The sequence below is a fragment of the Ovis aries genome, chromosome 9 (genome assembly GCF_016772045.2).
Source record: "Ovis aries strain OAR_USU_Benz2616 breed Rambouillet chromosome 9, ARS-UI_Ramb_v3.0, whole genome shotgun sequence".
Lineage (NCBI taxonomy): Eukaryota > Metazoa > Chordata > Mammalia > Artiodactyla > Bovidae > Ovis > Ovis aries.
In genome coordinates, this window is record NC_056062.1 from 26,606,467 (window position 1) to 26,629,979 (window position 23,513).

The 23,513-nt window shown below is 42.0% G+C and overlaps 1 long non-coding RNA gene across 1 annotated transcript in view; it reads right to left on the reverse strand.

Annotated features, from left to right (window-relative positions):
- LOC121820326 (uncharacterized) overlaps positions 1-8,772 on the reverse strand; it is a 137,571-nt gene extending 128,799 nt beyond the window's left edge. Inside the window, exon 1 of the long non-coding RNA XR_006060810.1 lies at positions 8,706-8,772. This is a non-coding gene — a long non-coding RNA (uncharacterized LOC121820326). The remainder of the gene's footprint in view (positions 1-8,705) is intronic.
- Positions 8,773-23,513: the final 14,741 nt, after the last annotated feature.

Here is a 23,513-nt window from a genome sequence, read left to right on the forward strand (position 1 = left end):
GGATTGTAGCCCACCAGGCTCTTCTGCCCATGGGATTTCCTAGGCAAGAATACTGGAGTGGGTTGCCAAGCCCTCCTCCAGGGGACCTTCCTGACCCAGGGATTGAATCTGTGTCTCCTGCATTGCAGGTGGATTCTTTAACGCTGAGCCACCAGAGAAGCCCATATATGTATTATCCATATATGTATTATTATTATTTTTTCATATATGTATTATTAATACTACCTCAGTTTTAAAGTATCAGAATGTGAAAAGAAAAAAAAAAAAAAACATTGTAAGCACTTCCTGGAAGCAGAGACCCACCTTTTTCTAGATGCATTTGTACATATTTTCAAATGCCTTCCCAGACATTTGAATACATTTGAATACATTGAATACAATGTATTCAAAGTGTCATATACAGTGACAATCTCAGAACACATTCCAAAGTACTTGTATGATTTTTGGAGAAGTCAATACATAAACATTCTTTCCTTTCAAAATCTATGGCTCTATTGACTTTTATTGCTTTCACTTTTAGGAGAGCGAAGTGAAAGTCACTCAGTCATCTCTGACTCATTGCTACCCCAAGGAATTCTCCAGGTCAGAATACTGGAGTGGGTATTTCTCTTCTCCAGGTTATCTTCCCAACCCAGGGATCGAACCCAGGTCTCCCGCACTGCAGGCAGATTCTTTACCAGCTGAACCACAAGGGAAGCCTAAGAATAATGGAATGGGTAGCCTATCCTTTCTCCAGTGGATCTTCCCAACCCAGGAAGTGAACTGGAGTCTCCTGCATTGCAGGCAGATTCTTTACCAACTGAGCTATCAGGGAAGCCCAAGAATACTGGAGTGAGTAGCCTAATTCTTCTCCAGCAGATCTTTCTGACCCAGGAATTGAACTGGGGTCTCCTGCGTTGGCAGGCGGATTCTTTACCAACTGAACTATCAGGGAAGCCCTTTAGGAGGTTATTCTAGCCTAAAACTGAAAGTATACCATCAGGGGTTTTACAAAGCAACTTGAATTTTCCAAAACAGACATAGTCTGAGGTTGTTTTCAGTCCCCTTTGCTTTATTTTTGTCCTACCTGTTTGCTAATACCTTTGTATGGATGTTAAGAAATTATCTCCCTATTACTCATGGTGCCATCAATTATGCCCTGAAATTTAGACTGACTAGACACCTAACTCAAAAAGCAAAGCAAATTTCAAGTCAAATTATACATCTATATAGACTCCCCTCCCTTTGCTGCCCTGCCGCACTATCACCTGCTCCTTCCATTGTGCGTGTGCTCACTCAGTCGCGTCTGACAATTGAGCTTATATAAATCAAAAGCAGTAATCATTGAATAAAAACAAGTTGAGCTCATTGTACACCGTGTGCTTGACTGAGAACGTACTGTACTGTAATCAGATGTGATGCTATAATTCCACAGACGCACATGCCCAGATCATACCTGAACAGTGAGAAACAAATAACAGAACCAGAAATCATTGTAATGCCCTTCAAAGCAAGAAGCCCCAGTGTTCCCAGGGTACTCTAAAGTAGAATCCAGGCAAATCTGTTAGACACAAACGTGAAATGCCAAATTCAAGGATTGATTGGATAGAACATTTCCTGATGATTTTTTTTTAACTCATTGTTCCTTCAGCATCCTCTGTATTATGTGAATCTATGACTCTGCTGGTAGTCTCTACTTGCTCTTCTTGAGCTGCGTTTCAACTGTCTCATCCACTAGATGTCTTCATTGTTATGTTTGCTAGACCATGAGTGAAAATAATCCATACAGCTTAGTGGCTGGAATTAGATAGCTCTGGATTCAAGGTCTGGCTTTGTCACTTCCCGGCTGTGTGATATAGTGTAGTCAAGACTGTTTAATAAAGCTCTTAGGATACAAAGAGCTAAGTTGTTTTTTTTTTTTTTTTAAGTTGTTTTTTTTTTCCTCTCCATTTTTTAAATAGAAAAACTGAGATGATAATGAATGACTTCCTCCAGGCCATACAGTGACTGAAGATGAACTAATGCTTTTTTGTTAATCATTGAGGATTCCAGGGAAACCTCTTCTCAAACCTCCGATTGTCTGACTACCATGACAAATTCAGGTACCGAGTACGAAAAGACAGTATAAATATGACTCATCCCCAGTGAGGTTTCTACACAGGAGCTTTAACTCTTGCCTGAGAGCATAGCTTCTAGACACAAGTGCCCGCCACCCCTCTGTTATCATCTGATTCAGTACTCACTGAGCATATGCAATGACTGGTTTGGGACCACAGAGAAAAACAAAGATGAGGTTCTGCTCTCATGCAGCTCAAAGCCTATAGGGAGACTGACAGATAAACAAAACTTGCAGTCAAATATGGCAAGTGCTGTAACAGACAACTCTCCAAGAACAGACTGACACCAAAGATGGGAAAGGGCTCTGTGGCTTCGTGGTCTGATGAGGTCCAGAAGTCTCACTGCAGGAAGACTTTTGAGTGGGTGTTGAAAGATAGTTAAGAATTCTCTAGGGAAACTGTAGTGGGTTTAATGATGACTTCCAAGAGGATCTGTCTGTGCATCAAACCTTGGAACAGGTAAATATGAGCAAGACACAGAATATCATGTTTTGGCCCTTCTATCTGCTCCTTTTCTTTACATTCTGAGCTCAGTAGCTGGCACCATCATCCAACTACTCAAGCCAGAAAACTGGAACTTAAAACTGGCATCTCCTTCTCCCTGGGCCTTACCTCCAATTAATTATCCAGTTGAATCTATTTCTCTCAAATCACTCCACTTCTCCCCATGCCACCAACTTAATCCAAGCCATCTTGTTCCTGTAACAACAGCCACCTAACTTGACCCTCCCCCCCAATAGTTTCTCTAGCCTCCCTCCAGTCTGTTCCATTGACTGTTTACAAGGATGAAAACTTCTAAATCTGAAATTTAAAAAGTGTAACTTCTTCCTTAAAATACTTTCATGTCTCTTCAACACTCTTAAGAATAAAGATAAAAATTCACACAGCTTGCAACAGCCCTTCATGATCTGACATCAACCTAACTCGTCATTGTAACTGGGTGCATTTCCTCCTCCATCTCAGGTTTGATCCGTGGGTCAGGAAGATCCCACTCCAGTATTCTTGCCTGGAAAATGCCATGGATGGAGGAGGCTGGTGGGCTACAGTCTGTGGGGTTGCAAAGAAAGAGTCAGACACAACTGAGCGACTTCACTTTCACTTTCACTATCTTTCCTCCTCCATCTCTAGGCTCCTCCATCTCTAGGCTCCAGCTATTTTAAAGCACTTTCTCAAAAATGCCACACTCCTTTCCTGCTGCAGGGTGTGGCTGCACTTCTAATAAAGTTTTCTTAACCTTCAAGTCTCCTTAGGGAGGACTCCTCTAATCCGAGTGCCTCTCACTATACACTATCAAATAATCTCTATTACAGACGTTCAGTTCAGTTCAGTTCAGTTCAGTCACTCAGTCGTGTCCGACTCTTTGCAACCCCATGAATCACAGCACGCCAGGCCTCCCTGTCCATCACCAACTCCCGGAGTTCACTCAGACTCGCGTCCATCTAGCCATCTCATCCAGCCGTCTCATCCTCGGTCGTCCCCTTCTCCTCCTGCCCCTATTCCCTCCCAGCATCACAGTCTTTTCCAATGACTCAACTCTTCACATGAGGTAGCCAAAGTACTGGAGTTTCAGCTTCAGCATCATTCCCTCCAAAGAAATCCCAGAGCTGATCTCCTTCAGAATGGACTGGTTGGATCTCCTTGCAGTCCAAGGGACCCTCAAGAGTCTTCTCCAACACCACAGTTCAAAAGCCTCAATTCTTCGGTGCTCAGCTTTCTTCACAGTCCAACTCTCACATCCATACATGGCCACAGGGAAAACCATAGCCTTGACTAGATGGACCTTTGTTGGCAAAGTAATGTCTCTGCTTTTCAATATGCTATCTAGGTTGGTCATAACTTTTCTTCCAAGGAGTAAGCGTCTTTTAATTTCATGGCTGCAGTCACCATCTGCAGTGATTTTGGAGACCCCCAAAATAAAGTCGGACACTGTTTCCACTGTTTCCCCATCTAGTTCCCATGAAGTGATACAGACATTAAGTGCATTGAATTTAATTATGCAACAACTTGTTCAGTCTTTGCATTCTCAGCAATACTTCACAAGGGAAGAAATTTTAAAAAGAGGGAAGAAGTAAAAAGAAAATGAAAAGGAGGAAGACCTGGCTTGGGTTCTTTTGGGGCTTGAAGCCTCTCACAGATTGGGTTCCAAAGAGAGCTAAAAAAGGCAGAAGTTATGGTCATTCTGCGAGTTTATTTGAGCTATTATTGAGAGAAATAGGAGCTGCAGAGTCAAAACTAGGTCATTTGATCAATTAGGATGATCACCAAGGCCTCACAGAGAAACACCCCTGCCCCCTCTATATCTGGATTTCCCTGTGGTTCAGATGATAAAAAAATCTGCCTGCAATGTAGGAGACCCAGGTTCGATCCCTGGGTTAGGAAGATCCCCTGGAGAAGGGAATGGCAACCCACTCCAGTATTCTTGCCTGGAGAATCCCATGGACAAAGGAGCCACAGTCCATTGAGTTGTAAAGAGTCGGATATGACTGAGGGACTAACGTTTTCACTTTCCGCTATATCCACCGCACTTTTTGCCCCTCAGCCCTTTCCCTAAAAATTTCCTGGGTGATTATTCCTGAATATGTGGTGGAAGACACCTTGAACTTAGTGTGTACACTTGGCTCTTTGTCCTATTTCTGTCACCCACTAATCATTAACTTCATTTCAATAAGCATTTATTAAAGACCCACTGTGTGTCAGGATCTCTTCTGGGGGTCAGGTTTTCAGAGTCACCGTCTCTGCTCTCAGAGAGCACACCGTTTGAGAAAGACGAGCAAAGAAGACACATTCATGAGGCTCTGGCAGTCTCTCTAGGGAGGCAGTCCATCTCCGCAGGCCGCCCACCAAGCCTGCACTGGTGCTCATACTCTGTCACCCGCAGACTGAGGAAGGAAATAGCCAGGCTTGCTTCAGTGTGGGCTGGCTTGGTATGTGGTTTGAAGCTGAAAATGGTCTACTTCTAAACTGAAGACACAGAGGGTGCCCCCTGGGAACAGTGGGGAGCTTAAGGTTCTATGTGAGCAGAGCTTTAGTACGTGTGCCTGACATGTGTTGGAAGAGACATGCCCCGATATAAGGAAATATATGGGCACGTGGGCAGGCAAATGACAGAGCTGGTTGGTCAGGGGTCTGAAGGAGAAGTTAAAGATCAAAGCTTGACTGGTCCGGAGAAGAGGCAGGAAAGTGAAAGTGAAAGTCGCTCAGTCATGTCCTACTCTATGGGACCCCATGGACTATACAGTCCATGGAACTCTCCAGGCCAAAATACTGGAGTGGGTAGCCGTTCCCTTCTCCAGGGGATCTTCCCAATGCAGGGATCGAACCCAGGTCTTCCGCATTGCAGCAGGACTCTTAACCAGCTGAGCCACAAGAAAGAGAAAAGTTAAAGATCAAAGCCTGACTGGTCCAGAGAAGAGGCAGGAGGATGGGGCCAATGCCAGCAACCAGGACCTGGGGCTATTTTTAATTGTGAATTAATGGCCATGAGAGCTTTCAACATGGAAGTGACGCTTAAGAGCCAGTTCACAAAGTGACCAGTCTCTATGACTGATATGAAAAGAGAAACTGCATTTAGTCTCCAGATAAGCTGTTTCTCAACTTAAGTCACCCCCTATAGTGCCCGATATCTATATTCCGTATTGCAATTTTCCAGGCCCTGCTCCCATTAATTTCTCACTACAAAAAGTAGAAGCCAACAAACTCCATCTCTCATGTTTAGAACACAGTACCTGGAAAATCCCATGGACGGAGGAGCCTGGTGGGCTGCAGTCCATGGGGTCACTAAGAGTCGGACATGACTGAGCGACTTCACTTTCACTTTTCACTTTCATGAATTGGAGATGGAAATGGCAAGGCACTCCAGTGTTCTTGCCTGGAGAATCCCAGGGACGGGGGAGCCTGGTGGGCTGCCGTCTATGGGGTCGCACAGAGTCAGACACAACTGAAGAGACTTAGCAGCAGCAGCAGTGCAATGTTTGCCACACGATTAATACTGATTAACTGTAAGGGTTAGATGTTGTCCCTTATAGCCAGAACTCACAGCCAGATTTCTCTGAAACCTCGTTTTCCTCCTACACCTCTCCTTCTCACCTTTAACCAACCTCCAAGATGCCTTCTGAAAATGATGTTACACCTAGGATAATAAAGAGAATTTATCTTGCTTCCAATTCCCTCATAACTACTATCAGAGACCAGCTTGCTTCCCACAACTTCAATTTCCTCTTCATTTTAGTCTATGACTCCCCAAAGCACCTCTAAAGTTCCCTAGAGTAATGGCAATTTGAAATCTACTGGCCTAGAGCAATTGTCGTAAGCATGTGACAAAGGGAACTCATTTAATGAAAGGTCTAAGAGATACATATCACTTAACAAGGCAGTTAAACACATCACCCAAGACTGTGCCACCTGGGTTCCTGTGGCCTGCACCAGCAAAGACTAACAGCATCATTTCAATCACACACCCACAGTTAGCCCCAGATGTGGGTTAGTAAACAAATGTTAATACAAGCAAGATGATATGTACAAGGAGAGAATTATAATGGCAGATTAACATATGCAAGCTAACAAACTGTACATTCTGCAAATTAATAAAATGAACAGTAGCTTATTGTTAGAGCTATCCTGACAGCATTGACTTATTTGAAGAATTCATAAGGTGGGGAAACAAACAAGAAGATAAAAATGGACCAAAAAACAGGGGGAGGGGTGTGAGCTAGATTCTAACTTTAACTCTGCTGCTAATAGTGAATCTGAATAAAAATATTCTCATGATAAGAAACAAAATGTAAAAACTACCTTCTCATCTGACTAGCTCTTTCACTAGACTCTGGACAAATCAACCTCTTTTCTAAGTTTCTATCTCACTTTAAAGATTGGAAAAAGGACAAAAGAGAGAATCTTGGGAAGTAGGAGGAGTGTTAATTTCTAAAAGCCAGTCTCAACATCACCGTTTATTGAAGCAAATGCAGAAACAAACATAAAATCCAAACAAACCAAGTGAGCAGTTGGCAAGTGAAGCAGGTTTCACATAAACTGTGAATCAACAAATATGAAGAAGGATCTATTATTTGGGCCCAGAACAGTACTATCTACTAAGGGGACACAAAAGAGTCCTTGCTAAGTTAATTGAGTACTTATTCTCAAATAGTCCTCACAAAAGACCTGTGAGGTGAATGCTTAGAAATGAGTGAGCTTAGTTTCCAGGACACTCAACCACCCACTAAAATGCTTTGGCCCAACTATCAGAAACCCCTGATCAAGAAGGAAATGCATCGCTGCCTGCAACTGAGAGTACAGTGGCCGGAAGCCTTCCAGGTGTCACACAAGGACCTGCTTTCTCTGCCCTCAGTGGCAGCTCTGTCCTGTACCTGAACCAGCTGATGCTCACGTGAGATGTGTCAATGACATTTGAGCAACACATTTCCTTGTTTCTCAACATGAGAGACAACCCTTCTCTTTCCTGGCATAGTCTGTTTTTCCCCTCAAGCTGATGGAGACAACTTAGGTCCTATGGTAACTCCCGAGTCAATAACTGTTCCTAAGGAATGTCATGTGCTAGAATGCTAAAAGTAATAAGGACCATTCCTAGAGCTGGGGATGGCGCCAGTTTCTTCTGAATATGATTATGAGAGGGTATATGTGAACAAAAGTAAGGTGCTTGTAAGAGGGAAGGAGAGAGAAGGGATGAAATAGACAGCCAGTGGGTCCACTCCATTAGCTCTAAGTTCAATGCTTGGCAAGTGGCGAAGCCAGCACTGCACTAGTTAAAACATTTGGAGAACCTCGGACCAATTTCTGCAACTTAGAAAACCACATTACCAGGCAATTCTTCATATTACCACCCAACAAATCAGTTTTGACAACTATACCCCCAGAGATGCACGATAACTATATCTACCCGACAAAAAGTTCAGGTCACTTCACCAAAAGAACAGTGAACTTGTCAGGACAACTGAAAACAGCATTTGAAATCCAGAAATTCATGGACTAGCCAAGCATATGAATGCCATGCCAACAGAAGCCATTGTTTTGAATGAGAATTAACTGTGTTATAAATCTATAATAACAGTATATGCACATAATAAATATTCATGTGCCATTTAACCCATCTTAGTATTGTTAATATTTGTTTATGGCAAAGCAACACTGGTGTATCTAAAAATTGCAAAAGGTATAGAAAGTTTTTAAGCAATTATAATTTTTTAATGACTAGTCATAAACAAAACACCTCAGTCTGATAAGCCGTCTCTAATTTCTTCTGGCTGCTACTGATAATGGTCTGTAAATAATGCTGCCCAGTGTCTCGTGTCTCTGAAATATTTAACACTGAGACAGAGATGAGCTGGCAAGGTGCTGGCCTCTTTTTAGCTGAGACCTAGATCCCAAAATATTCCCTCTTCATCTAGGGTTATACCAGTTCCATCGAAATAAATATTTGCTTTTCACAAAGGATTTTTGTCCTATGAGGAAGAAAGACAGAGAGTGGCAGCCCAGGACAGCAAATCTGCTTAGAGAACTAGCTCTAGGTTGCTATGCAGAGGGAGATAAGCCAGGTAATTCAACTTTTGGACCATTTCCCAATCTTTCCCCTTGCTTAGGGTCATTACTACATACCTGTACTCCAAGCTGGACCAGTAAACCCATTCAGATCCTCTCCACTGCTGGGTAAACAGGATTCCTTGCCACCAAGATACTCCTGAAAAACTGAGCAACATTTTGTTCCCTGAATGTTCCAAGTGTCCTCCCACCACAGCTTTCCTGATGATGTAATTCTTTCTGTCCAGCTTCTAAGACTCAGATAAAATGTTTCCTAATGGTCTCAGCATGAAATAACCTCTTTATCTTTTATAATACCAATCTCTGCCTAGTTCTGTGTAAGCAACTTATGTACATTATGCCCTTTAACCCTGAGACAATGAGGTAAATGTTGCTAGACCATTTTATTAAATACCAATAGGGGATTGAGATGATTACATTCAAGGAGATCAAGCCAGTCCATCCTAAAGGAAATCAACTCTGAATATTCATTGGAAGGACAGAAGCTGAAGCTGAAGCTCCAATACTTTGGCCACCTGATGGGAAGAGACGACTCATTGGAAAAAGACTCTGATGCCCAGAAAGATTGAGGGCAGGAGGAGAAGGCGGCGCAGAGGATGAGATGGTTGGATAGCATCACTGACTCAATGGACATGAGTTTTAGCATACTCCAGGAGATGGTGAAGGACAGGGAAGCCTGGCATGCTGCAGTCCACAGGGTGGCAAAGAGTCAGACACGACTCAGCAACTGAAGAGCAATATAGCCAATGTCACAACAAATGACCAAGGCAAGAGACTAACACAGGTATTTTAGATCCCAAAGCCCACACACTGCTTTTTAAATTGCAAGTATACCGCAAACACTAGCGTTTTATTTGTGCTTCTTTTATAATGCAGATATCATTTCTACCCACTAGAGCTATTTATGTGAATTTCTTTATCTTCTTTTCTAAAGTCTGGAATTCTTAAAGGCACACTCTATGTCTTATTCATATTTGTATCCTCTGAGGGATTTGCATAGAATAGATGCTTAAGACATCTTTGTTGAAAGAATGGACACCATTCAGTACATACTTATAGCAATGAATCACTATTATTAACTTTCAGATTTGATTTCCTGTAATCATTACCCTTGATGACAGAGAATGAACCTTTTTTTTTTTTCTTTTCTAGGAAGAAAACCCAGAGACAAACAGAAAATCAAAACTGGTTTCCATTAGCATATGTGGAAAGGTTTCATTTATGCTCAAGTAAAAACTAGACTGATACAAATATAAAATGCACTTGGCTATTTGTTTTGAATTTTAGCACTTTCTTTCATGAAAAAAAAAAAAAGCCCAGAACCATTGGTGCGTTAATGAGTTCCCCTAGCATGTGAGCACCAGAGTTGGCATGACATCCCCCGGTTTCATAGAGCTTTTGACATCAACCATGACTGGCACTGTTCGCTGGTCATTCAGCAGGCACAGAACTTCCTCCCAGCCTTGCTTATGACAAGGTCATCCTCTGTTTCAGTTGGACACGTGGGTCCTTTAGAATGGAGCTTCAGTCTGGCTGTGGTATTTGGCAACAATGACAAAGAGAGCAATCAACAACTGCCACCCCACTCACTATTCAATTGCCAAAGCTAAAAAGTGACTGATTTTCGGGCCTTCTGAGGTTAAGTGTGATTGATCCTTTCTTCCTTTGGATGTGATGCCTGTCTGGTGATGAAGTTAAGAACTTAATGCAGTGACGAACAGCATGTCTTCATGGCACAGACTCTGGGTGCTGGATTCAAGAACTTCCATTCACCCATATGTGTTGCTTTCTACGTTGCATATCTGAGTTTTGTTTTTATATTGGAGAAAAAAATAATATCCTCATTGCTGCTGTTGTTCAGTCATCCAGTCACGTCCGACTCTTGCAACCCCATGGATTGCAGCAGGCCAGGCCTCCCTGTCCCTCATCATCTCTTGGAGTTTGCCCAAGTTCATGTTTATTGCATCAGTGATGCTGTCCAGCCATCTCATCCTCTGACAGCCTCCTTTCCTCGTTAGAGAATTTTAAATGAAGGAATCAGCATTTACACCATCCTTTGGACTATGTCTGTTGCAATACTTAATTGTACTTAATGGCTCTAAATGCTGTCAGTTCCTTATTTCTGTCTTCAGATATTATTTTTGGAAACAAGGACTAACATCAGTTTATAAATCAGCTGTACATCAATAGTTTTATTGTTTTTGTTTTGCTTTGCATTGCTTAGTGGCTATCTCAGAAATATGATTGAAATTTGACTGTATTTAATTGGAAATTAGGTCACAAATAGAACCTATTTTAGATGACTATTAAGCCTAAAAGTTAGGACCAGGTTGAAACTTGATCTTTTGAAAGCAGAGAATAAGTTTTGCTCTAGGTATACTAAAAGTCTCTGACTTACAAACCCAAGCAATGGAAAGGAGATAGGACCACTGCAGGCACTGCCATGCCACAGCTCAGTGACTCGGCTGTCACTGCTATAAAGCGGACATTTGCTTCCAGCTAACCATGCCCTAGTGATGAGTGTGGAAACCTAGTCCCTAGAAAGATCTTCTTCTGCCATAACCTCCGCTCTTCTTTCCCCATCAAAATAAATCACCCAAGTCATACTATTCCCTTGTTCCTCTCCACTTTTCACCTCTAGTCATAACTAAGTTAATACCATCCTAGGTCATTTTTTAAAAATTTCCAAACTATATACATTCCCATTAGCTAATTTTATTTTCTTCTCTCTCCATAATGTATTCAGTTATTTAATGAACCTCTATCTCCTTCCTCACCTTGCAACTTTTCTGAACATCCACACGATCTTAATTTCTTGGGCTTTCTATAAGAGTAGGTCTATTAACATAAAGAAAAAAATCTCTCTCCCATTTTAAGGGACATAATTCATTTGTAGGATCATTTCTACTTGGATACAAGCTATTAGTGTAGCTGATTTAGAAAATCATTAGTTCACTTAATATAGCATAAATCATATGATTTGTTGTTTTATTTATTTCTTGGAAAATATTTGTAATTTTATCATATACTTACTTTTATGGGACTTTCAACATCTTGAAATTCTCAGTGACCATGAAGGGCATACCCTCACTGGCATAATCAACAATTAACAAGTAACACTTGTTGACAATTAATAATTGTTAATTATTGACAATTAACAATTAGACATGAGTGACTTCCATGGTTGGAGTCTGCAGTGATGGGTATACTCCTTGACAGTTTTTTTTTTTTTTTCCACACAAAAGCTAGTCTCTGAGCAAATTTGATCGGGTATTCAAATGTTTACTAATTTAGCAGTAACCAGAGCTGGTGAAGACTTTTGAGAATCTGTTGAACAGCAAGGAGATCAAACTAGCCAACTAAAAAGAAAATCAACCCTGAATATTCATTGGAAAGACTAATGCTGAAACTGAAGCTCCAAAACTTTGGCCACCTGATGCAAAGAGCTGACTCATTGGAAAAGACCCCAATGCTGGGAAAGATTGAGGGCAGGAGAAGGGGGTGACAGAGGATGAGATGTTTGGATGGCATCACCGACTCAATGAATATAGGTTTGAGCAAACTCTGGGAGATAGTGAAGGACAGGCAAGCCTGGTATGCTGCAGTCCATGGGGCTGCAAAAAGTTGGACATGACTTAGAGACTGAACAACAAGCCAGAGTCATACAGCAAATTGGGCAAGCTTGATAATATCTCCGCTCTCTTATCTTTTCTACACTCTGGCTCATGCATTTGATGAAAGGCTGTCTTGAGACAAGTGCACAGTAGTCTAGTGGCAGGATTCAGCTGTCCCTCCAGTAGAGAGGAGGTGATGGAATCCTGCACTGGAAGCTATACACAGGCTTGGATGGAATCCCAAGGACAACACTTTATCTCAAAGTGAAGCAATTTTATCAGTAGACTAGAAGGCCTTGTAAGCCATCTAGCCAATCTATATATCTTGGACCCGGTCATTTCACCAATTTAAAAATCACACCTAACATCAATTGTACTAATTAACAGACTCTCTGGTGTTGATCAAAGAAAATTGAATCCTTCCAACAGAACTACTAATCTGTGGGCTTCTGATTAGTGTTTCAAAGGCTAACTAATTTAGAGCTTATATTGACAATTAAGGTGCTTCAAACATTCAACTAATTAGAATGGGATTAAAACACTTGCACATACACATACATACACCGCCAACAATAAGCTACACACAATGTAAAACTCTTGAAAATTCCAAAAATTCTATAGTTCTTGTCTTTGCACACAAGCAGTCTCATACAGGTTTACAGGTGAGATATTGGGGTAAGGTGCCTATAGCAAATACAGTATATGTGTCATGCCCTAAGAAACCAACTATAGACTTTATTTGGTGTAGGAAAATGTTCAAGCTTTTCAATTGGGAGGAACTCAAAATGCTTAAGACTTGGTATCTCTATAAGTGTATAAAATAAGAGGCCAGAGATTTAGGGCCACTGCAAGTATAGGAAAAGAAGAAAATTTAAGTAATTTGAAACTAAGAAAAATATGAGTAAATGATCTATCTTCCTAACAATGTAATATACTTTTAAAATTGAGTGTTGCCTGTCCATTAAGAAAATCAAATATGTAAAAGAATGGCTATTCAGAACATACAACACAGATTGATATATTTGTTATTATTTTGCCAGTGTAATTTATATCTCTGGATTTCAAGATGCCTATTTAAGACTGGGTCATGCACTTAAGGTAAAATACCACCGGGGTAAGTAATGCCTGTGTTAGAATCATGTGGCCCAAAAGACTGGGTTTAAGATGGTATGAGCTACCTGAAATAAGCCAGCACAACTTAATTTTGTAATTATTAAAAAAAGATTTGATTAGTGAAATTATTTAATCATTAAACATAATTTAATAATTGACATGTATTAAAATAAATTATAAATGTTCAGTCATTGCTAATTATTTTTAAATCCAACCGCAAAAGCAATTAGGTGTCTTTCTGTTAGCAGCACAATCTGAGATCTGGACAGGAAGAGCATTGCTCTTTTATTAATAAAATATGTTATTAGTTATCTTTCATCTAATTAGAAACTAGACATAGTGAGTGCTTCAAAAGAACAAAACACTTAATTACCACTTAATTCTTAATACTCTCTACAACGTCACTGCCAAGGTTTGTCCAGCCTAAGTTTGAAGTCTTCCAACGATACTGTTCTTACTTTATCCCAAAGCTCTCAGTTAGCCTTTCAAAAGCTCTGTCAGAGCATCCATTCTCACGTGTTTTCATCTAACAAATGTGAACTGAGCATCTCCCACTGACAGGTACTGTCATTGGCTCTGGGACCCAGCATTAAATAAATCACACATCTATCTTTGCCCTCGTGGAACTACATTCCAGTGGGGAAAGACAGAGAATAAAGAGAGTTATGGGAAATATCTGGTCTGGGTTGGAAGAGACGTGCTTTACAGAGGAGGGCAACCAGGAGACCTGCAGTGTTGAGGAAGTTCCAAAAGAGGTAAGTCTGTCAGCAGGTAGCCGGGGAGAGGGCGGTTACTGCAAACACCGAGATCCTAAGGAGGAGATGTTGCTGGAGTGCGTAAAGAGCAACAGGCGCCTGTGTGGCCAGGGCAGGGTGAGTGAGGAGCCAGAAAGGCCAGAGACGCAACAGTGTGGGATGGGTGCACAGAACGGAGGGAGGGCTGTGGTGAGATCAGTGTCCCAGGAACCGCCGATGTGAGCATGGGGAATAGGGCCCAAACCAGGAAACTTTCAGATGAAGGCCCTTCGGATAATGAAAATCTGCCCTTGTGGGTCCAGAATCTTATCTTTCTCAGGTTCAACAAATCTCCTTAATTCATGTCCTTGCTGTTCATGTCACCCAGTTCTGCAGCCCTTCACCATCCTGCTGATTCTCCTTTGAATATGACTGAGGGTGTCCGGTCTCTCTCTCTGCCTATAATTTGACACAGCAATTAGTGAACAAAGGGCAGCCTTTACAACTGAGTAGTGATATGCTTCCACACCGCTCTGAATTTCCCCCACAGGAGTCTTATTATTGATTATAATGGCTGGCTATTTGCTTTGCATCTCACCAACAGAAGGGGAACTGCCCAAAAGCAAAGACTTGATCCCATCACAATTATAACCCAGAGTTTCACATATCATTGGTTCACATACAGTTAAACAGTCTCAGAGTCAGTGGTGGTTGAATATTTATAGATGATAAACCTGAGGTATAGAAAGGCTAAGCAATTTGCCCAAGGTGACAAAGCTAGAAAATAGAGATAGGATATGTCCCAAAGCAAGCAGTCTATCTAAAATGAAAAGACAACCCACAGAATGGGAGAAAACATTTGCAAACAAAGCAATCAACGAAAGATTAATCTCTAAAATTTACAAACTGCTCATGTAGCTCAATATCAAAAAACTAACAACCCAATTAGAAATATAAGCAGAAGATTTAAATAGACATTTCTCCAAAGAAGTCATAGAGATGGACAAAAAGCACGTGAAAAGATGCTCAGCATCACTAATTATTAGAGAAATGCAAATCAAAACAACAATGAGATATCACCTCACACCGGTCAGAATGGCCATCATCAAAAAGTCTACAAATGGTAAATGCTGGAGAGGTAAATATGGAGAAAAGGGAACCTCATACACTGTTGCTGAGAATGTAAATTGGTACAACCATTATGGAGAACAGTATGGAGGTTCCTTAAACTAAAAATAGAGATACCATATGATCCTGCAATTCCACTACTGGACATATACCTGGAGAAAACCATAACTTGAAAAGATACATGAACATCAGTGTTCATTGCAACACTATTTGCAATAGCCGGGACACGGAAGCAACCTAAATGTCTATTGACAGAGAAAAGGATAAAGATGATGTGGTACATATATGCAATGCAATATGACTCAGGCATAAAAAGAACAAAACAATGTTATTTGCAACAACATGGATGGACCTAGGGATCGTCATACTGAATGAAGTAAGTCAGACAGAGAAAAACAAATAATATATGATATTGCTTATTTATGGAATCTAAAAAAAATGTACAGTTCAGTTCAGTCGCTCAGTCGTGTCCGACTCTGTGACCCCATGAACTGCAGCACTCCAGGCCTCCCTGTCCATCAGCAACTCCCGGAGTCCACCCACACCCACGTCCACTGAGTTGGTGATGCCATCCAACCATCTCATCCTCTGTCATCCCGTTCTCCTCCTGCCCTCAATCTTTCCCAGCATCAGGGTCTTTTCAAATGAGTCAGCTCGTCGCATCAGGTGTCCAAAGTATTGGAGTTGCAGCTTCAAAATCAGTCCTATCAATGAATACCCAGGACTGATCTCCTTTAGGATGGACTGGTTGGATCTCCTTGCAATCCAAGGGACTCTCAAGAGTCTCCTCCAATACCTCAGTTCAAAAGCATCAATTCTTCAGCACTCAGCTGTCTTTATAGTCCAACTCTCACATCCATACATGACCACTGGAAAAACCATAGCCTTAACTAGACAGACCTTTGTGGATAAAGTAATGTCTCTGCTTTTTAATATACTGTCTAGGTTGGTCATAACTTTCCTTCCAAGGAGTAAGTGTCTTTTAATTTCATGGCTGCAATCACCATCTGCAGTGATTTTGGAGCCCAGAAAAATAAAGTCAGTCACGGTGTCCCCACCAAAAATGTACAAATGACCTTACTTATAAAACAGAAATAGAGTCACAGATGCAGAAAACAAGTTTATGGTTACCAGGAAGGAAAAAGGGAGATTGGGATTGACACATACTACTACATATAAAATAGATAACTAATGAGGATTTACTATATAGCACAAGGAACTCTACTCAATAGTCTGCAATGGTCTATATGGGAAAAAAATCTTTTTAAAAAGTGTATGTATATGCATAGATACTTTGGCCACCTGATGCAAAGAGCCAACTCATTGGAAAAGACCTTAATGCTGGGAAAGATCGAGGGCAAGAGGCGAAGGAAACAACAGAGAATGAGGCAGCTGGATGGCGTCACCAGCTCAATGGACATGAGTTTGGGTAAACTCTGGGAAACAGCTAAGGACAGGGAAGCCTGGCAAGCTGCTTGGGGGTCTCAAAGAGTTGGACATGCAAGCCGCAAGTCCATGGGGTCACAAAGAGTTGGACATGACTGAGTGACTGTATATACATGAGTGTATGTATATATGTATGTGAGGAGGGCATGGCTACACACTCCAGTATTCTTGCCTGGAGAATCTCCATGAACAGAGGAGGTTGATGGGCTACAGTCCGTGGGGTCGCAAAGAGTTCGACACAACTGAGAGACTAAGCACGTATACACATGTATATGTATACCTGATTCACTTGCTGTAGAGCAGAAACTAATACATTTTAAATCACTTGTACTCCAATAAAAATTTAAGACTAAACAAATAGATGACCCATCTGTCCACCTGACTCTGCTACAGTATATCCCACTGAAATTTTATTTGATTCTCTTGCCTATCATCCCCACTAGACCCTGAACTTCCTTGGGCCAGCAGCTCTGTTGTGTTCATTACTGTATCTCACATATCTAGCATAATATCTAGTAGAATGGTTGGTCAGTTGTTGGACAGGTTAAAGTTTGAGAAAGTTGGTTTGGAGTTTGCTCTTGTTGAAGTCATCGAGCTGAGGTCATAACTGATAGCATTAAAGGAAAGACTAGAATTTTTGTCTATTGATGACTATTACAGCGACATGACACATTCAGTATATCATTCAGGCGGGACAGAATTGCACTCCACTATGTAGGCATGTAAACACAAACACACACAGGCTACTACCCAGATCTACCAGTCTACAAGATCAAAGGTGCAGGCTGTATTCTCTTAGGAGCTGGTTTGCTCCAAGGTCATCAGTTCAAACTAAGCTCCCAGATAGGATATAAATATATGTCAAAGGACATATGTTTAATGGATGTGAACAGAGTCCACAGAGCAGTAATGTCAGTTTTATTTTTAGAGGAGAGAACTATAAATTTTTGGTTGATCCCATCACTCTATATTAAACAGCAAAGTCAATGTGGCAAAGTGGGAAAAAAAATCAAATCTTAGAGGCAGAGGGCCAAATTGCAATATCTGGGTCATACTTCCATTGCCATGTGAGCTTATGAATGTCTTTTCAACTCTTGGCTATACTGGTTTCCTTATCTGTTAAGTCCTTCCTGTCTAGAGTTCAGTGGGGTAATAGGCACAGCATTGGCATATGGAACAAACTTATCTTACAGGATGCAAGCAGAATGTAATTTTCTTCTTGTTTTCTACCACTTTGTTAGTCTTATAGGGCTGGTTGTTCCATCTCTGCATGAAAACTTGATTGATCTCATGACACTCCTGTTTACTTCAAGCCAAAAATACAGCGTCAGTTCAATCACTCAGCATCTAGTTTGTCTAATAAGCGGAGCTTTGAGCTTCATTCACAAGCAAAACTTCCCTCTATTATACCAGGACCTGGTATCGGGACCCAGGACCTGGTATCGGGAAGTCCCCAAGACCCTCTCTGGTTCAATGATTTCCTAGAATCTATCACAGGATTTGCAGATAGTTGTGCTTACCCAAAAGGATACAAAGCAAAATCAGCAAAGGGAAAGGCACAGAGAGTAAAAATCTGGGGTAAATTAGACACAAGCTTCCACAGTCCTCTCCTGGAGGAGTCACACAGCATGAAGTTAATCCTCCCAACAATGAGCTGTGATGAGCTGTGATGACATATGTGAAAGGTTGCCAACTGAGAAAGTTCATTAGAGACACACTATTCAGGATTTTGCCTCATGGGTACCCTTGCCTAACATGTAGCAAAATTCAGAGGTCCCAGGAGGAAAGCAGGAGTTCAGCATAAAGTGTACTGTTTGCACAAACAGACTAGGCCCAGTGAGCTACTCCAGGGACATGGAGGCATGGGAACCCTGCTGAAATCCAAGTTCCCAGACACCAGCCAAAGACCAGCCTTATAAGCAGCTTCCACAGTCACTCTGAATGCGAGCTGCCCTGAGTGTAGAAAGAAATGTGTCCTCCTCTTTCTTTCCTCCTTAACTCCTTCCCAACTACTAGCTGACCTGAGTATAGAGCAGCTGGGGAGAGGGAGGGGCGGGAGGGAACAGGACAATTTTTACTTAACTGGCATCAGTTTACCCTTGCCTCACACATCTGGGACTGGCTGGTGTTCAATGACTGTCACTGTGTCTTAATTGGTATTCCTTTGGGAGAGTCTCTCTTCTTTAGAGGGCTTCCCAGGTGGTGCTAGGGGTAATGAATCCATCTGTCAATGCAGGAGACACAGGTTCAATCCTTGGGTCAGGAAGATTTCCTGGACAGAAAATGGCAACTCACTCCAGTATTCTTGCCAGGAGAATTCCATGGACAGAAGAGCCTGGTGGGCTACAGTACATGGGGTCGTAATGAGTTGGTCATGACTGACTGAGCACCCTTAGGGGTCTTCCGATTTCTCCCCCGGGAATACTTAGCTGGACTTCCTGTGATGCACTGCCACATTTTCCTTGGCCAGAAGTGGCCCTGCAGCCCCCGATTTGTCCATAGACCATGCCACAGGGACTCTGTCACCACATGGAGCTCCATCGTTCTCTACAGTGACCTTCTGGGCAGGATTTGAGAGAGCTGCACTTGGTCTCTCTCTGGCCCATGGAAAATTTTTACCCCTAATAAACTCTGTGAGTGTAAATGGATCGATGCAGTCACCCCTCCTTGGCTTCAGCTGCCTGAACAGCTAGCTATCTGACTCTCCCTTTTAGGTTCCAGCCTAGAGTCAAGCGGGCTTCCCTGGTAGCTTAGGAGTAAAGAATCTGCCTGCCCATGCAGGAGACTCAAGAGACACAGGTTCAGTCCCTGGGTCAGGAAGATCCCCTGGAGAAGGGCATGGAAACCCACTCCAGTATTCTTGCCTGGAGAATTCCATGGACAGAGGAGTCTGACAGGCTACAGTCCATGCAGTCGCAAAGAGAGTCAAACATGACTGAGCGACTAACACACACACACACACACACACACACACAGAGTCAGGTTCTGTTGTCACACACACTGGTCCTGTTGTTACATCAGCTGCAGGAGCTAAACATCAAGCTTTCTGAGTCATCCTCTTGTCATTTGTCACGAAAAGCAGAACACCCTTTTTGCTCACCTTGGTGACTGGGGAGAGTGGGGTTGGCAGGGGGTAGGAGGGGCGACCCATGACACACCAACAGCTCTCTCAGAAAATTACTTTCATATACACTCCAGAGATTCCTCTCCACTCATGTTGATATCCAAAATCCAGATACAAATCCAGGTTTTAAGGGGTCTGAAGTGTATGTAATTCAAGTGGAGATGTGCCTTTACCAAAAAAAATATATGTATACACACACACACACACACACACACATACACACATACACACATACACACACACACAACTATGAATACAAAACTAAGTAAAAAAATGATTATTTTGTATTAGGTAATAAATCACAATAAAATATTTAAAAAGCTGACAAATACTATAAACATAAAACTCAGAAAATTATATTGTTTTTAACTACTTGATCCTACTGTGTAACACTTTTTTCTGCTTTTAGCCATAAACTCTTTTATCTCCTCTATATAAGACAACTTTATACTACTTTCAACAGTGTGAAAAAGAAATATAATTCAGTCTCACCTCTGGAATTTATTTTTATTATTGATAGGTTAGATAATTTTCCTTCAAATTCATAATAAACCACATATATTTTAGGGATTTGCTGGCATCATTGGAAGATCTCCATTAAGTTGTTTTCATATTGGAAGACATTTCTAGACTGGCCTCTAATGCCATCGTTCCCAGCCTCTCTTTCGACCCCGTCCTGTGTGCTTCCCTACTGTCACCCTGGTCTTGTGTCTTGAAAGTGGGTGAGTTGGCACTAAGAGGAGTCCAGGTATTTGCGGAAGGCATGCCCGCACTGCCACTGTTAGCAACACTGTAAACCTGGCCACGAATGTGACCCTGGGCCACATGGGTATATTCTAATGCAAGGTAGATATAGAACAAGACCAGTGTTTGCAATGGCTGGGGTTCAATCTTTCCTTCCAGGGGACTCTGTCACAGAAGGAGTGGGTAGGGAAGGGGGTTGCTACTGACACCAGCGGATAAAGACCAGGAATGCTGCAAACATCCTTCAATGTTCAGGACAACAAAGAATTATCTGGCCCCAAATGTCAAGGGTGCCAAGACTGAGAAGTCTTGAAGTTGGATCTTGCTAGCTGGAATTCCAAAATATGCCCCTAGTTGCTATACCACCACTGCACATTGGGGGAAATGTGAAAAAGTGAAAACCCAGAGCGGATATAGACCATGGTCCTAAAGCATTGCAGCTAGAATATTTTAAAGACTCTTGCAAATTCTACAGAAACAGAAAATCATATAACCTCTTTGCCAAGGCTCTCCCAGGGCCTTGGAAGGGGCCCTGTGACTGAGGAATCCTGAAGCTTCTGCTTTACCAGCTTCAGGATGAATCTTGTCTTCCCTGCCTGCCAACTCAGAGGTGGGTAGCAGAGTCCTGGGTTTAGCATCCTGTTTATATACTGAAAAGGAACAAACCCTTTTGGAATGTCTCTTTACCAGTCTAGTATATTATCTCAATTTTGTGAGGTTTAAGACAGAGGGAGGCCACAAACCAGCCACTGGCAGGCTGGGACCAGGCTTGCAGACAAGATGTGTTGATTCTCACAGGATTCCCACATTCAATCTGAATGAACTACTAGTCCTTTAAAAAATTGCACTTTACATAGAACCCCAGATTTCAGGCTTTGATCGAAAAATCTAGCAGCACTGTGTTCCCACCTGGCAACAAGGGAGTTATTTGCTTGTTGTTTTTGTTTTTTTAAGCTTAGAGACTGCTTTTCCAGTTTGCCGAAGACCACACCCAGCCAGGAGTTCTTGCTCCTAGCCTAGTCCTCTCCGTGGTATCTAAATCTACACACTTGCCCTGTGGCATCAGTTGACTACAAAGGCTGCGCAAATATTCAATGGACATTGGTGTTTACACTTTAACTTCTCTTCCAGCCTCTTCTGAATTCTGGACAAACACTCCCCTATTTATCATGGGTCATTTTTCTTTTCTTGGAGAGGTACAAGGCCCATACTTTAATGGAGGCCACATAGCTTCGGCAATTTATCACACGCTGGCCTTTCAATGAAAATGCAAAGTGTGAAGGGAAAAAACAAAACAAAACAAAAACATGTGTCCTCTCTATTGAATGGGGTAGCACTGACCAAAAGGTGGCAGGCCCCAAGGGTGTGATTTGTAGTTAACTGCACCAGAAAAAAACACATCTTGAAGATGCCAGGATGCAGACACCAAATTGATTTCAAAGCCCAAAAGGCCAATTAAATCATGTGGAAATTAATGAGCAAAATAAAAGGCAAGGAATAATAATAGCAATGTAATCATTGAAATGTGTCTAAAATTAAAATTAGGATTTTTTTTTTCTCATTTGATACGGGAAGATGATACCCACGGACATTTAGCAAAAAGTGTGAGTGGGCTCTTTTCAAAGTCAGGTCTTTTGGCCCCATCCTCAAATTATTAGTGATTCCCTGCCAGGCATCAGGTAGTGTTAGATATCAGACATCAAAAGAGGCAGAACTGTTTGAACATCCTTTGTCCCTGAATCCTGAACTCTGTCTGGTTAGCCTTGTTCCTAAACATAGAATTTATTATTTTAGTTGGAAGACATATAATTCTACTTTCTTATTTTCCAACAAAAGAACTGAGACCCAAGATTACTTGGAGACTTCTTGTGATGGCTAATGTTATGTGTCAATTTGACTGAGCTATGGTACCCAGATACATAGCCAAACATTATTCTGGATGTTTCTGTGAGGTGCTTTTGGGTGAAATTAACATTAAATCTGTGGAGTCTGAGAGAGCAAACTGACCTCCATAATGTAGGTGGGCCTCATCCAATCAGTTGAAGGTCGGATCAAGCAACAGGCTGATCTCTCCCAAGCAAGAGGGAAGGCTGCAGCAGACAACCTTGAACTTGATTTGTATTAGCTCATCCGTTGTCTCCAGCCTGGGGCCTATTTTGGACTACTTTGGACAGATTTTGGACTTCCAATCCTTCATAATTACATGAGCCATTTCCTTATAAGAAATCAAACTGTGATGTTGAAGAAGACTCTTGGGAGTATCTTAGACTGCAAGGAGATCAAACCCATCAACCCTAAAGGAAATCAACCCTAAATATTCATTGGAAGGACTGATGCTGAAGGTGAAGCCCCAGTACTTTGGCCAACTGATGCAAAGAGCCGTCTCATTGGAAAAGACTCTGATGCTAGGAAAGACTGAAGGTAGCGACCCACTCCAGTACTCTTGCCTGGAAAATCCCATGGGCGGAGGAGCCTGGTAGGCTGCAGTCCATGGGGTCGCTAAGAGTTGGACATGACTGAAGCGACTTAGCAGCAGCAGCAGCAGCAGGAGGAAAAGGAGGCAACAGAGGATGAGATGGTGGATGGCATCACTGACATGGGTTTGAGCAATCTCAGGGATACGGTGAAGGACAGGGAAGCCTGGAATGCTGCAGCCCATGGAGTCTCAAAGAGTCGGACATGGCTTAGCAACTGAACAACAACAATATATGCACATCCTATTGGTTCTGTTTCTCTGGAGCACTCTGACTACTGCACTGTCCAAGGAGAAGGTTTTAGACTAGGATGTGAGTCCTGAGCCTCTGTATCTAGTGTCCTCTCAACAAATAGTGACCCGACTGCAAATGCCACCAAGTGCTTTTGTTGAGTAGGCAGACATCACTTGTGCATATCGCACAGCTCCAGGAGCTTGAACCTTCCCAGATCTCACACCCCGAGGGGAAGAGGAAGATAGTCAGACTTG